This window comes from Brienomyrus brachyistius, chromosome 13, assembly GCF_023856365.1.
Source record: "Brienomyrus brachyistius isolate T26 chromosome 13, BBRACH_0.4, whole genome shotgun sequence".
Classification (NCBI taxonomy): Eukaryota; Metazoa; Chordata; class Actinopteri; order Osteoglossiformes; family Mormyridae; genus Brienomyrus; species Brienomyrus brachyistius.
Window position 1 is genome coordinate 17,681,036 of NC_064545.1, and position 16,458 is coordinate 17,697,493.

Below are 16,458 nucleotides of genomic sequence, written 5' to 3' on the forward strand. Positions count from 1 at the left end.
TCTCCATTTACTGTTTGTTTTAACTGTGTCTCCAGTTATTCTTATTAAACCTTCTGTCCCACATTACTCCAGCCCTGCTACACCCCACCCAAACACCCACCCGCCCAGCGGGCAGCATCCTGAAGGCTGCGTGACATATAGCTCTGTCCTTCGCCCACTAAAACACACGAGGAGCGGGGCGGGGAATCCTGATGGACTCCCCTTGCCGCCAGGGCAGACCTGCTGAAGTCAGCCCCAAAGTCGTTAGACTGGGTCCCCAGCAGAGAGGAACTCTGGGAAACTGGGTCAGGCTTCCGGGTAGCCAAATAAACACACGGATGAATAAATGAACAGGGGCATAAATGTTTTAAGGCCCAGTAGATAAGTGCTAGCCAGGGATTCCATCCAGCACGGCTCCCCTGCCCAGCGGGCCACGGTGCGCAGAGGTGTACCACAACTCACCGCTGCCGTCCATGTCGCACGCTGGCTTTTTTCATTTGCTCAGGGTGAGTGTTTCTAGCACTGCATACACCCTCAAAATCGTACAGGCAGGTAAACGGTGTAGAAGTGTGTGCAGGAAATGCTGAAATTTCCCAGAATGCCGTGCGCCTCGTGCCTTCTGTCATTTTATAGATGGATGGATGGATGGATAATATCAGTTATTTATTACAGGGGAAAGTTCATTTGCATATAGCAGTAAAGGAATATGTACAAATGCACGGATCCATAGTGCAAAGATATTATGCGTAGTGCAAAACAAGATCACGTAAAATTAATAAAATAAGAATGTGTGCATTGTGCACCATCATGCATAGGTATGCAGTGTGTAGTTATGGCCAGGGGTGGCGAGTGACATATCCAAAGGCGGGTTTGTAGTGCCTGGTGACAGCAGGCTGGGAGGATCCTCAGTAGAGCTTCTTAGCACATCATAGTAGAATGAGCCATTGGCTAATGGTGCTCCAAGATAACGCCCCCTGGAGGGGATGGGCAGAATTGTCCATGATGTTGTTCAGCACCGCTGTCTTGTCCGTCCTGCCCTGTCTGCTCTTCAGGTGGAGCCCCAGGTCCTTGCAGGTCTGCAACACCTTCTCTTCCTCCCCCTGTATGGTCACTGGTCTGAGGGGCTCTTCGTCACGCTGGAAGTCCACCACCAACTCTTTTGTCTTTTTGATGTTGAGCTGCAGGTAAGTTCTCCCTGCACCACAAGATAACTTCCTCCTCTAGCTTCTCTGGGTGGCTCTATTTGGTGTCGTACTGGGGGTTCGTCACATAGAGGATGATGAGGTCATCACCGGTGGATCCCTGTCACCGACTCATTGTGCATTTTCACAGCTCTTACCTCTATGGATACAGAGCTTTTAACGAGGGGGGCAGGACAGCAAGGTAATTTGACCTTAATGTGTGGGACGGTCGATAAGCAAGCCTGTACGCTGGAACCTCCAGAGCTGGGGGGCAGGAGGTCTCTGTAGGGGGCGGGGCCTGTTAATAGGCGATGCTAGCAAGTACAGGAGCTTGTAGTGTGATGCCCTTTTGTGTTTAAATGATTAGGGTTAGGGGATCACTGGGATCTCAGTGCGGTCAGTCAGAGCCCTTGGCAGTTCAACAGCTGAGCAGTAGGGGCCGAGCGAGGAGCTGAGCATCGCTGCGTACCTGCATGCATCATGCTGCATTTAACGTGATCCCGGGGTGACTTCACGCCTTGGTCGGCATGCTCCATGCCCTGGGGGTTTAAATTTGATAGTGTTGTGGCGGGTCTGTAGGGGGTGGGGCTGTATGACTTCAAACGGCAGGTATGCTGATGGCCAGATGATGGCCGGTCCCCACCCTGCCTGCCGCCGATCTGCAGGGACCCCCCCCCCCCCCACCTGGCCCAACGGTGTCCCCGCTCCTGACGGACAAGGCCGGTTCGAGCCCCTGCTGCCCACATCGTAGGTATCCTCTCAGCTAGCATTTCTCTCTGAAGCAGTTTGCGGTTTGCCAAGGTGTGTGCTCAGACAGTCTGGCGTTTTCCTCTTCAGGGTTACAGCAGCAGTTTCCCAAGTTGGACTTACTGAAGGAAAGAACAGGGTGTGAGATCCTGGGCTGTTTCTGGGCCAGGTGACGTCAGGTGACACTTCACTTCACTCACTTCACCGGTTACTCATAGTGACGCTGGAGTCTGGTCCCCGCTGTGAGCCCCTCCATCACCCGACTTGCACTAAAACCCGATACAGTCGTGTCCCTCAGTAAAGTTGCTGTTTCTTCCTTCCACTCTGTCTCAGGGGTTGCATCTTCCACACCCTCCCTCTCCCCCCCCCCAAGAGTAAATGCCATCATATGACTGCTATATGAGGTCAATCCTGGTTCAACACAGGGAGATCAAATAAAGATCGTAATAAGATGTGGATTGACAGCGCAGCCACTATAGTTTTCCAGTGTCTACTCTAACCCAGTGCCATTTCATCATGAACTGAGCTACTTAACACTTTGACAGTAGATGGGTCAGTTCAGGAGATGGATCAGAAGCCAGCAGGTCACCGGTGCCTCACTGGGTGTCACATTCAGAACTAGTGTGACATTTATGGGTTTCCATCTCTGATGCTGCAGATCTCAACTAGTTTTTGGACACCTTTACTGGTCAGTTGGTTTGGTTGCCCTGTAACGCCAACTTTCCGCTAGAGTTGCCCTAGTTAAGCGTGAGTAAAGTGACTGTGAAGGTCATAATGTCTGGAAGCAAGTTCAGCTGCAAAACGGTTGGACACGCAAGCCCACAGTAAGTGACCTGATCGCCTAACATCAACACCAAACCTGAAAGGCAATAAATCCAGCTATATTTCAACATCTAATGGAAAACCTTCCCAGAAGAGCAGAGGCTGTTACAGTGACAATGGGCTGACCGGCTTAATATTAATACCCTCGCCCTCACATTGACATACTGGACAGTCTGTTGTCACATACTTTTGGCCACATAGTGCAGATGCACTTGAGGAGGGGTCCAGTCCAATTTTCCCCTAGAACCAAGAAACCCTTAAGTCCACCACAGCACTAGTGGACACTCTTCAGGTGACACTGGCCCTGCTGCCTCTCTTATTGTTTCCGTGAGTCTGATGTCCTCTTCCTGCCTGCGGCGAGCAGCACACTCTCGTGCCATATCCGCTTTCAGATATTATAATTGTACATAATAATCCGACACTCTAGACGATCGCCCACACCACACTGTCTGGGCTGAAAGCGGGGGTGTCAGGCGAAATGGCTGCCGTGCCCTTACGGCCTGCGACGGCCTGCGATGGCCTTTGGAACGCTAATCCCAGAATAACAGTGAGCTCGGGCGGCCCATCGCCTGCTGCAGACATTTGACCTGATGCACCTGCTTGCAGTTTGAGCCTTGGGTCACCGGTTCAAAAGAAAACAGCCGATTCGACACGCTTCCGATTTCAGCAACGGGATATGCTGAGGTGGCGGGGGGGCTGTCCGACCCGGTGACCTCTAGTGGCCGCCCACGACACTGCGCTGCGTCTTAACAATATCCCGATGTGAATCATATGCTACTTGATTACCCCGTAATGTTATAAACCTTTCTGTCCTCTCTCTTCCTTTTCACGGTGCAGGGGCTTTCGGGAATTATTTTAACCATTAATATTAATTGCTTATTATTATTTAACTGAATAATAATTAGACGTGCCATTTAATTTCTTCTTTTTGTGTAAGGGTTGGCCTGACTTCGCAGTGTCTGAGCTGAAGATGGGTCCATTCTGCTTGTCCAGCACAGGGAGGATATGAGCCTGGAAACACAGGTACCCGGGCGTGAGGGGCAGGGTGGCATGCTGAGCTCACGCTTTTATTTGTTTCTTTGTTTAATTTGAGGAATAATATTTTTATCTGGATGATCTTGCTAAAAATGTCTGGCTTTAATTTTTTTACACATTTTTTAAACTCTATGCTTTTCATTTTCATATGGTGTATAAGTGGTCTGTATGAGGTCTATATCAGCTCTGTATGTAGTGTGTAAGAGGTATGTATGTGATGTGTAAGAGGTCTGTATGAGGTCTATATCAGCTCTGTATGTAGTGTGTAAGAGGTATGTATGTGATGTGTAAGAGGTCTGTATGAGGTCTGCATGTGATGTATAAGAGGTCTGTATGAGGTCTATATCAGCTCTGTATGCGGTGTGTAAGAGGTCTGTAGGAAGTCTGCATGTGATGTATAAGAGGTCTGTATGAGGTGTATAAGAGGTCTTTTTGGGCTCTGTATATGGTGTATAAGAGATGTGTATGAGGTCTATATCAGCTCTGTATGTGGTGTGTAAGGGGTCTGTATGTGATGTGTAAGAGGTCAGTATGAGGTGTATAAGAGGTCTTTTTGGGCTCCGTATATGGTGTATAAGAGGTCTGTATGAGGTCTATATCAGCTCTGTATGTGGTGTGTAAGAGGTTATATATGAGACGTACTTTGTGATGCACAGCTCTGGAAAGCATACTGCACGTGGCCTCCAGTGAAGCCATCAGGTTGGCACTGTGTCAGGCGCCGTGCTCTGATCCAGTGTCCCCCGCTCCCCCCCCCCAGTAGGGGGCACGTGCATCCTGGCCCCGCGCCTGATGGGTGTGTCCTCCCTGTCACTGGGCTGGCTGGAGAGGCTCGCCGAAGCAGTCCTAGTTGTTCAGCCCTAGTTTAAAGGTACAACAGCATCTGCCCTGTTGACATCATAACCTGCTGTATTGTGTTGATATAACAACACGGGGCTGTATGACTTTTCTGCCCCATCTAACTTTGCTTTATGAGCCAATTTAATGGTGTTTTCTGCAGGAAAACTGCGTTTAATAGGGAAAATGGCCCATCGTCAACTGTCCACATGCATTAAACACCTTGTTTCCCAGTCAGACAGTTCAGCTGGAGACCGGCATTACCTTTTATTATTTATTTCTAAGAACGGACATGGAGCAAAAACAAGGTGTTTTAATTTTGCATACTTCCTACTGCATGCAGGCGCCCAATCAGGCAGAAGAGAAGGATGGTCCCAGAAACCCCCAGGTCCTGGCTGGTGATCCCGCTCAGCAGCTGCTGGAACCACATGGAAGCGTCGGAGAGTGAGCAGAGGGCGCGTGCGTACACTCAGACAAAGGATTAGTATGAAACCGAGCCTGGCGTCTGGGTGGGGGGCGGGGGGGGGGGGGGGGCAGCTGACAGGAACAAAGACAACTCTGATCATCATGAGCGACGAGCCGATGCGAATATATTTCGTCTTCTTACCCCTTTGTTGTTCCACCAGCGGGGCTGCAAATCGGCGATGTGTTTCACTAACGAAGGAGTGGAAATAAGAAGGTCCAGCTTTAATTACGCTTCCTGAAAGTAGCTTGCTTCTGAGGTGGCCTTCACACGCCGAGATTCTTCTCAGCATTTCCTGAATGAGCATGACACTTTAATTATAGGTTCGGAAGGACTGCACACTATTGAGCAAAGGTTATTTTTATGTTAGTTATTAGTTTGTGTTTATTGCAAAATAAAAGGCCTTGATTTGTACCCCGATGTAAGTCAATGTAAACTTAACCCCACATTATTGAGTGAGATTCCTTTGTTCTGGTCCCTGAAGGGGTCTGCAATACCTGCAGCCACACCCCCACTTAGACACACAGTGCCCACGCACACACACATGCACCCGTGTATCTGGCGGGACGAACACAGAGACACACACACTCCCACGCATGCAGACACCCTACATGTTAAATAATGAAATAAACAGTAAAACATGATTTCTCAGACAATGGGACATACGCCCACGCTGAGCCACACGCACACGCATCCTCGGGACGTACACACACACACACACACACACGCACGCGCGCGCGCAGAGTACCCCATTAATCTGTCATGTGTTTGAGAGCAGGGGAAGGTGTTGCTTATCTGCGGGTTCATTTTGCTGGAAACACACAGTCTGAGCCATCAGGCCTCAGTACTCGAGTGTCCAGCCACAGATGGAAGCAGGATGGCAGTATCCCGTCCTCTCGCACTGGGCGCGGCGCAGATTGCACGCCGCTTCGCATGATGGGAAATAAAAAAGCCTTTTAGTAGACGGGGCATTGGTGTGTTTCTTTCTGGTTTGAAAAAGTTCCAGTTGGATGCAGACGATGGAGGTGTAACTGTGAAGATGTTAGCTTTGATTTGAATACTAACCTCTGTTTTGCATAGATTTTTTGCTTGCAGTGCGGGGATTGCATTGGTTGGAACCGGAAAATGAGAGAGTCAGTGTAGGAAGAGCACCCTAATTCACAGTGATGTGAGCTGCATGGATAGGTGGCGACTTCATATGCATGCATGTCGAGGACTCCTCTGTGCACTGTTGTGTCTGGCTTCATGAGCGCTCTCTCTCGGCTGCACCTTGGCACGTCCTCCTCCACACTCAAAGCTCTACGCCGCCCACTGGTGGGCAAGACAGGTACTGCGGTGGGTCTGTATCCGCTAGCTCTGCACCAAGGGCTCTTGGGGTGGTGATGGTGGTGGTGGGGGGGGGTCAGATGTCAGCCCCACTCTTGTTTCAGCATGTGTGGGAGGCAGTGCTGCGCCTCAGTACCCAGAACATGCGGCAGGGTGCTATTAAAATGGATCACTTGCAGCGCAGGGCGGCAAATCGACAGGAAAAGCGACGGAGGCGCAGGTCCTATGGCAGGCCAGGCGTGGGCCTGCAGAATGTCTGCTATGACTGATAGGTCTCCAGCTTTGGCTTCAACAATGCAGTGGGGCGGACCCGGGGTGCCACTCACCATCAGGGGGCGGAGCGGTTTGCGAGCTGGAGAAGAGATCAGGGTTCACCTGGGGGAGCAGCTTCCGTTAAGGTACGCGAACATTCTGCTGCGTAAGGTTGCTTTGGAATCAAAGTGCACATTGTTAGTATGAATAACGTAAAGCGAGTCCTACGAAAGCAACCAAAACGCAACACATCCGGTCACACCCTGCCCTGCTCTTCTTGGTGCCTTAATGGACTCCAGATAGCAGCTAATGAATGGAATCAGCAGGGCTTTGAGCTGCACACAGTAACCTCGGATTCATTATGCCCACAGCTCTCCCCTCCCTCCTCACCACCCCTCTGAGCTGGGGGAGAGGCTTCAGAAGACCCTGGGACTGCTGATCCACCAACTCCCCCCACTCCCTCAGGGGGGCAACCTCAGGGATGGACTCCGACCCCCCCCCCAGTCCCGACAGCGTCGCCTGAATATTGACGAGTGTCTGAAGTGCTTCAGGTCAGACTGAAATGTGAGTTTGCAGTCTGAGAACCTGCACATTGTGTCTTTATATTCACATGTTATGTGACTCATATTCTGCCCCAGACAGCCTCCAGCCACAAGCGCATTGTTGACTCAGCCAGCCTGCAGGTTTGTGTTTTGATATTCGGATGTATTACACAATTTGCTTCCTGTTTAACAGTCTGATTCTCCATCGACACGCGTGCCGGTCGGAATGCGCTGTCGGTTCCGCTCGGACCGTGAGGGCACATTTTTGCTATGGCTTTCAGCCCAGGGGGTGCTTTTTCCTCGAAAGCACACCAGGATCTCATTGCTCTCGGGTGACGCACGAGGAATGCCAGCGAGGACGCTCCCCCCTACACCTGGACGCTCAGAATTTATCCTGTGAAGACGCAGTGAGCATCACTGGGATACAGAGACCTCCCCCCCCAGCACTTGCTGCTTCTCCACTGCCTTTGACTGCTTGTGCTTTACTACACAGCTCTGATAAAACACCACACTTTTATTTAGTGTGAGAAACGAGGCTCTGAATCTCTTAGTGGCTGATGTGTGCTATCAGTCAACAGTCAGTTTAGCTCACTTTCTCTGAGTGACTGGGTTGCTCCGGCGCTTAATCCCACCCACAGGGGGTCTTTGCTGCTCTGCTTCTTGGTTCCTGGCTTTTGCTAACCCCTTGCAGTTGTCTCACGACCCTCAGGCGTGATGGGTAGGGCCAGGTCATAGTTACAGGGTCTTCTGGCATTGACTAACGCCTGCAGAACTCCTCGGCCTGGGTTGCGCAGTGTCTTGTCAAGTTCTCCCGAAGTTTTGATCGTCCTCTCCTAGTCAGAGTTGATTTTACACAAAAGCCGACGTCTGAGGTGCTCGTACGGAGCCTGCTGTAGCAATGCTGTGGAAGGTGACGCGCGTGACGCTCACAATACAGGATACTACTCTGCTGTGGCGTGCCTGCGATCGAGGAGGTCGCTGGTTCAAGCCTCAGGCGGAGAAGTATCTGTAATGTTTTTGTCATTACATTTGCACTGAACGCAGCATCAAGCGCGTTTTTTTTTTAATGGAATTTGGAGACAGGTGCCGTCTGTTTATGGACATGGATGAGCGAGTCTGGTGTGGAGGAACTTGACTGGCCTGCACAGAGCCCTGACCTCAATCCGACAGAAGACCTTTGGGATGAATCAGTGCAGAGACCCCGAGCCAGGCCTTCTCGTCCAACATCAGTGCCTGACCTCACTAATGCTCTCCTGGAAGAATGGTCAAAAATTCCCATAAACACACTCCTAAACCTTGTGAACAGTCTTCCCAGAAGAGTTGAAGCTGTTATATCTTCAAATGGTGGGCCAACTCCATATTAAAGCCTATGTATTAAGAATGGGATGTCATTAAAGTTCATGTGTGAGTAAAGGCAGGTGTCCCAATTCTGAGGGGCCACATAGCAAGTTGAGTGTGAACCAGATCCGGGTAAAAAGTTGTTCAGAAATCGCCACAGATGCGTAAACCGAATCTGCTCTGACCCGTACGTGTTTGAGAGTCAAAATTACGAAAAGATGAGCTCCGAATGGGACTGGTGAGTGGCTCAGTGGGCTAAGTCGCTGCGCTTGTGATTGGAAAGTTGAGGTTGATGGTTCAAGCCCGCCCTCAGTAGGTTGGTTACAAGATGGGTCCTTGGTTGCATTGGCTGACCCTGTGTGTGTGTGTGTGTGTGAGAGAGAGTGAGAAAGAGTATGTGAGTGAGAGAGAGAGAGAGAGAGAGAGAGCAGGATCAGTCAGTGTGTTCAAGGGCCTGCCATGTAACTATTCCGCTGAGGGCAGGCTTGAGGACACTGACCTGATCACAGAGATTAGCCACTCACCACCCTTTTTTTGAGAAAAAAATAAAAAGTTTTTTTTTTTTTTGCGATTCACACTCCCACCTGTCTCTCTGTGGCCCTTCCTCCACCTCTGAGAACCTCTTTCTCTGTGGCTACTCTGCTGAGGCTGGATTCGAACCAGCAACCTTCTGATCACAGATGTCCAGAGGCTTAGTCTGCAGCGCCACTCACCATCCCTACTTGTATGCTGTTTTTCGTATATATGTCTTTTATTTTCCCTATCTTGCCAAATAAAGGATTCACACACATGTACCACCCATCTCTTCCACCAATGCTGGGCTTGAACCAGCAACCTTCTGATCACAGATACAGAGGCTTAGTCTGCAGCGCCACTCACCATCCCTACTTGTATGCTGTTTTTCGTATATATGTCTTTTATTTTCCCTATCTTGCCAAATAAAGGATTTACACACATCCCTTCCGCCAATGCTGGGCTTGAACCAGCAACCTTCTGATCACAAATACAGAGGCTTAGTCTGCAGCGCCACTCACCATCCCTACTTGTATGCTGTTTTTCGTATATATGTCTTTTATTTTCCCTAGCTTGCCAAATAAAGGATTCACACACATGTACCACCCATCTCTTCCGCCAATGCTGGGCTTGAACCAGCAACCTTCCGATCACAGATACAGAGGCTTAGCCTGCAGCGCCACTCGCCACTTCTGCTTGTATGTACTCATTTTCGTATATATGTTTTTTTTTCCCTATCTTGCCAAATAAAGGATTCACACACAGGTACCACCTATCTCTTCCACCAAGGCTGGGCTTGAACCAGCAACCTTCTGATCACAGATACAGAGGCTTAGCCTGCAGCGCCACTCGCCACCTCTGCTTGCAAGCTCTGTTTTTCGTATATATGTCTTTTATTTTCCCTATCTTGCCAAATAAAGGATTCACACACATTTCTTCCGCCAATGCTGGGCTTGAACCAGCAACCTTCTGATCACAAATACAGAGGCTGAGTCTGCAGCGCCACTCACCATCCCTACTTGTATGCTGTTTTTCGTATATATGTCTTTTATTTTCCCTAGCTTGCCAAATAAAGGATTCACGCACATGTACCACCCATCTCTTCCGCCAATGCTGGGCTTGAACCAGCAACCTTCTGATCACAGATACAGAGGCTTAGCCTTCAGCGCCACTCGCCACTTCTGCTTGTATGTACTCATTTTCGTATATATGTTTTTTTTTCCCTATCTTGCCAAATAAAGGATTCACACACATGTACCACCCATCTCTTCCGCCAATGCTGGGCTTGAACCAGCAACCTTCTGATCACAGATACAGAGGCTTAGCCTGCAGCGCCACTTGCCACCTCTGCTTGCAAGCTCTGTTTTTCGTATATATGTTTTTTTTCCCTATCTTGCCAAATAAAAGATTCTCACACATGTATCACCTGTCTCTGTGAGGCTCGCACCAGTGACCTTCTCCATTGCAGGCACAGTCACTCATTGTGCCGCACCACCCTCCATCCTCTGACTGACCGCCCTTAAGGCTTCAAGAATATGATTTGCCAGGGGATGCGACGGCAGTAAAAAAATGCTGCTCTGCTGAGGCTCGAACCAGGGACCTCCTCAACCACAGACACAGTCACTCAGCGCGTCGCGCCACCATCCATCTATGAACTGACCACCCTTAAGGGTTCATGATGATGATCTGCCGAGTGCATGACACAAAAAAAGACACTGCCCTACCCGAGGCTTGAACCGGGGACCTCCTGATCACAGGCACGGTCACTCAGCACATCACACCACCATCCATCAACTGACCACCCTTAAAGGTTCATGATGATGATCTGCTGAGAGACATGACACACAAGCAGGTACTGCCCTGCCTGCAACTCCAACCGGGGACCTCCTTGATCACAGGGACGGTCACTAAGCACATCACGCCACCATCGACTGACCACTCTTAAGGGTTCATGATGATGATCGGCCGTTAGACGTGACACAAATACAGATCTTACTCTGCCGAGCCTTGAACTGAGGACCTCCTGACTGCAGGAACGGTAACTCAGCGCATCGCGCCACCATCAATTCGTCCATCGACCAACCCCTCTAAAGGGTTCATCATGATGATCTGCCGAGTGACGTGATGCACAAACAGATACTGCCCTACCCTGGGCTCGGCAGAGTAGTGTCTTCTATTGCCGTCATGTCACCCGGCACATCATTATCATGAACCCTTAAGGGTTGGTTGGTCGTAGATTGGATGGTGGCGTGACGAGCTGAATGACCGTGCTTGCAATGGAAGAGGTCCCCAGTTCAAACCTCGGGCAGGGCAGTAACTGTTTGTGTGTCGCGTCACCCGGCAGATCATCATCATGAACCCTTAACGGTGGTTAGTCAAAGCATGGATGGTGGTGCTGAGTGCCTGTGCCTGTGATCAAGGAGGTCCCCGGTTCTAGCCTTGGCAGTGTAGTATCTTATATTTCCGTCGCGTTACCCAGCAGATCATTATGATGAAGCCTTAAGGGCTTGTAGATTTGTGGTTGGAGGGTGGCACGACACACAGAGGCTGTGCTTGCGATGCAGGAGGTCCCTGGTTCGAGTTTCGGCAGAGTAGCATCTTTTATTGTCCCCGTACGTGTTTGAGAGTCAAAATTACGAAAATATGAGCTCCAAATGGGACTGGTGAGTGGCTCAGTGGGCTAAGTCGCTGCGCTTGTGATTGGGAAGTTGAGGTTGGTGGTTCAAGCCCGCCCTCAGCAGGATGGTTACAAGATGGGTCCTTGGATGCACTGGCTGACCCTGCAGTGTAAGAGAGAGAGAGAGAGTGTGTGAGTGTGAGAGAGAGAGTGTGTGTGTGTGAGAGAGAGAGAGCAGGATCAGTCAGTGTGGTCAAGGGCCTGCCCTGTAACTATTCCGCTGAGGGCAGGCTTGAGCACACTGACCTGATCACAAGTGCAGAGATTAGCCACTCACCACCCTTTTTTTGAGAAAATTTTTTTTTTTGTTTTGTAATTCACACTCCCACCTGTCTTGTCTCTCTGTGGCCCCTCCTCCACCTCTGCGGCTACTCTAGCTCTGTAGCTACTCTGGTGAGGCTGGATTCGAACCAGCAACCTTCTGATCACAGATACAGAGGTTTAGCCTGCAGCGCCACTCACCATTCCTACTTGCATGCTCTTTTTCGTATACATCTCTTTTATTTTCCCTATCTTGCCAAATAAAGGATTAGCACATATGTACCATGTATCTCTTCTGCCAATGCTGGCCTTGAACCAGCAACCTTCTGATCACAGATACAGAGGCTTAGCCTGCTGCACCACTTTCCACCTCTGCTTGTAAGCTCTGTTTTTCGTATATATGTTTTTTTCCCCTATCTTGCCAAATAAAGGGTTCACACACAGGTACCACCTATCTCTTCTACCAAGTCTGGGCTTGAACCAGCCAACTTTCTGATCACAGATAGAGAGGCTTAGCCTGCAGTGCCACTTGCCACCCCAGCTTGAATGTGTTGATTTTCATATATATGTTTTTTTCCCTATCTTGCCAAATAAAGGATTCCCACATACGCAGCACCTGTCTCTGCCGAGGCTTGAACCAGGGACCGCCTCGATCACAGAGAAGGTTACTTAGCGTGTTGCGCCACCCTCCATACTCTGAACTACCACTCTTAAGGGTTTATGATAATGGTTAGAGGCTGCAGTTCAGTCATGTTGCTATATTCCTTGAAAATAGCACAGATGATCTAGAACAGAGTTTCCATCCTTATTTCCTCCCTCCCAGCTCCTTGTACTGGAGCAAAAATATGGACTGTCTTGCAGGAAGCTAGAAGAGAGCAAAAACATGGATGGACTATAGCTCCCCAAGGACCGGATTGGGATACACTGATCTAGAAGCAGAAGTGTGTTGCGCCTTGAGCTTTTATGAACTCTGAGAGAACTTTGCGCAACAAAACGGGGGAAGAGTGGGGATCTTTGGGAAATGGAAAAACTGGTGCAAAAACCCTCTTTGCTGTCTGGTTCTAGGTTACATCCAGGACAGGTAACAGAAGGTGCGTAACGAGGTGCGTAAGTGTGAGGAGACGCAGTCTGCTCGCCCTCTGAAGCCATGCCATAGATCATCTCTGACCAGACACTTGCAAATTCTTATCATGGTCCAGGAAATGCTGCCGAGCAGCTTAGGGAAGCATCTAGCTTGAAATGCTTTTGGGAAATACCAATGAGTTGGTGAAAACGTAATAATAAACTGATAAGACGTAGGCTATGTGAGTAATACCAGATTGAAGTTGTAATGTGACAGTCTGCGACTCCACTTGTCAGAGGCGTCAGCCGCTTCTGTGGTGTCCGAGGCGTCCTGGGATCCTGCACTGCAGAGGGGGGGGGTGATATTTCCCTCAAGGTAGTTGCCTTTCGGAGTCACTGCTTCATTACACTGTCCGGTTGATGTATGAAGCCGTGTCTCTAGTCTATGATCATTTTTTCAGAGAAGTTTCACTTGTCCTCCTTGTAATTGTCCCCGTGAGTCAGTCTTTCGCGATGTCTGCTTTGATTGGTCTGGTCTTAGCATCCTTGTCCATGGGGTGGCAGGAGACGTGAAGCCAGTAAAGGACCAAGGTCACAGCCCCCAGGTCCTGTACAGCATGGTAGCACTCAAAGTGCAGCCACAGAAAGCACTGTGTCCATGTCGGGTCTGTTTGCATCTTTACACTGCTCTTCCTGTGCTGGAGGCTCTTCTTCAAGACTTGGGAGAGTGGTGTGACCATATAATTACAGTATTGACTTTATCATAGTAGCGTAACTGCATGATTACAGCACTGACATCACTGTAGTTCATCAACAGTATTTCCCCTCAGACCCCGGTAACGACTTCCTTACACTTCTCTAGTCCCTTTATTTTTGTAGAATCACTCTGTTGGTAGTGCCATATGAAGGCCTTCACAATGAAGGTGAAAATCTGGAGCATGCTTAGTGCAGTGCTGAGTGAACGCTTGCCTAAAGCATGTGGATGAGCTGTGTAATAAAAACATTTGAAATCTCCTATATATTGGTCAGCTTTCTGCCATTGGCCCTTTAACACCAGGTGCCAGCACTTCCCGCCAATAGGGCAGCTTCACTGGCCCGGTCCACTGGTGATGTGCTGGAAGAATTTTCTCATACTCACTGATATGACAGCTCACTGAATCACAGTCAAAGATTTTGGCCTATGGAAAAAAAAAAAAAACACAGGAATTGAATGAGTCCCTGAGCTGAGCAATGGTGCACCCCACCTGACCTCACTAACCCTCTTTGACCTGAGGGTGCATTACTCTGCAGCTGTTGATGGGTGGTTTTTCTTTCAGGAGCAGCTGAAAGACCCTTGGGCGTGATGGATTTCGGTGATGGAGAGACTTTGCAGTTTTTTTTTTTCATACACCTGTGTTTACGGAGGCAATTAGTCAGACTGGCAGGCTATAGAATTGTGGTTCTGTATCATCCAGATGCTACAACAGCTGCTTCACGCCTTCAAATAAACAACAACACCAAGAAATAAAAGTGAAGCTAATCTTTGTGGGCTTCTTGCCCCTGTCCACCACCTTGCCTCCCTAATATTTGCTTTACTTTCGGCATGGTTCAGTGCCGGGAGGTGAGTGCGTTGTCCCCCAAGGGTCAGCGATCTCCAAGCATCACAGACGGCATGCCGGATCTTCTCGGGCCCAACAGACACAGTGAGGGGTCCAGATCACCCAGCGGCTGGTCCAGAAGGTGCTGCTTCTCTCTCTCTCTCTCTCAGCGCTGGTATTTGCTGACCTTTGCCATCGTCTTTGTTTCTCTCCGGGTGGCACAGACCGTGACCTTTACTCAGCGCTTTATTTCATGTACAAAATGAAAGTACAGTGAGGAACAAGTGCCAGGGCTGAGGGCCCTCAGTATCGCAGAACCACTTACTCTTTCTGGGTAAAACGAGGGCAGAGGTTGTGAATGCACTCATGACCACTCTTTGGGCAGTTAATGAAAACCAGGTCGTTTGTAATACACCCTGGGGATGGTGGCATTGGGGGCAGCCTTATGCTGTCAGTAGCTACATCTCTTTTCCCCGTTTTCCTCCGTCTGAGTACATGCAAGCATTTCAGCCATTTTTTGAAAGGTCCCAGGGACGTCTTACTGCGGCGGCAGACTTTTTCCCTGGCATGGGGCTTTTCGGCAGCTCACAGTCACCCCCAGACGGCTCCAGGAAGGACCGCTCATGTCTCTGCTGTCGGTCCCACTCCAATTTCCACTGAGAAAATCTGTCCATTATAATTTTCTTATTTGTTTGTTTGGATTATCTTTCTGTTCAGAATTTTTTTCAGGTGTTTAGATTAGATTACGCTTGGGGGAGGAGTGGTGGCTCTGAGGTGAGGGATCTGTGGCAGCAATCAGAAGGTTGCTGGTTTGAATCCCGTGAATGCCACGAGAGAGCCTACTCCCTTGGGCCCTAAAGCTAGGCCCTTAACTTGCAATTGCTCTATCCTGGGTATGGCATTAACCTACATCCAGCCCTGCAAGCAGGTTCTCCAATTTTGAGGAAAACTTTGGAGATTGGTGGCAGGATTGGCACTCCAGCTGCTCAAAAAAACTCACACTGTTCCATTCGGACTAGTGCGGTGCTGAGGTATCCCCTGCTACATGGCTGCACTCAGGATCCGATCTCTGAGATGGCTTGTCATGTGGTGGGTGTGGCAATGCATTGTAAATAAGCCATGCTCTTTACCTCTCTCTTCTCTCTCTGTTTTGATTCCCCGGGTCGATCACATGTAACGTTGCGTTTCAGCATGGCCTGATACACTGTGAAAATCTGAATGCACGTCCAGCTGTGTGACATTTTTCCTTGGGGGGAGGGGGGGAGAGGTTCTCTTTTTGGTAGGGTTTGCATGCACAGCATCTTCACATCTATGGATTGGGCAAGGAAGAAAGGTCTCACCACGCCAACTCAGACACGACGGGGTGAAGGTCGGGCGACCTTTGACCCTAACGCCCCTTCATTGACTCAATAGCTCCATCGTGAGAGTCTTCTTTGTCTGAAGAGCATAGCGATTGCCTATCAGTCCTGTTCCTTCTGGGCCCTGGAGAGGTGTAGTGACAGGTTAGGGGAGATGCACGCTAGATTTCACTAATTTTTATTATGGAGCAGGAGGTTTTTACTCTGCTGAGCTCCTATGGTGCCCAGGCTCCGGGAGAATGGGGTTCATCAAGCAGCCAGTCCCCAAAGGAAGGATTTATAGCTGCAGGCCATCTTCTAAATTCTTCAGAGAACTGTGGGATATTTCATTTTTAACTCAGGAAAGTAGCGATGTTATCCGGATTATTTACCGTAAAAGCGGTTTCTCCATATCTTTAGGAGAAATACGCGACACAGAAAGCAGAGACCGTCGTAATGGAGTCTCAGTGAGTCACTTGAGACAGAGCAGAGACGTGATGTTTTATCAGAGG

The 16,458-nt window shown here is 49.5% G+C and overlaps 1 long non-coding RNA gene across 1 annotated transcript; it reads right to left on the minus strand.

Annotated features, from left to right (window-relative positions):
- Window positions 1–623: 623 nt before the first annotated feature.
- Window positions 624–11,228, minus strand: LOC125705932 (uncharacterized). Its single transcript, XR_007381779.1, has 5 exons — window positions 9,842–11,228; window positions 5,206–9,675; window positions 4,926–5,013; window positions 4,407–4,621; window positions 624–3,740 (listed from the first exon to the last, which is right to left on the minus strand). It is a non-coding gene; the product is annotated as an uncharacterized LOC125705932 (long non-coding RNA).
- Between the last annotated feature and the right edge of the window lie 5,230 nt (window positions 11,229–16,458).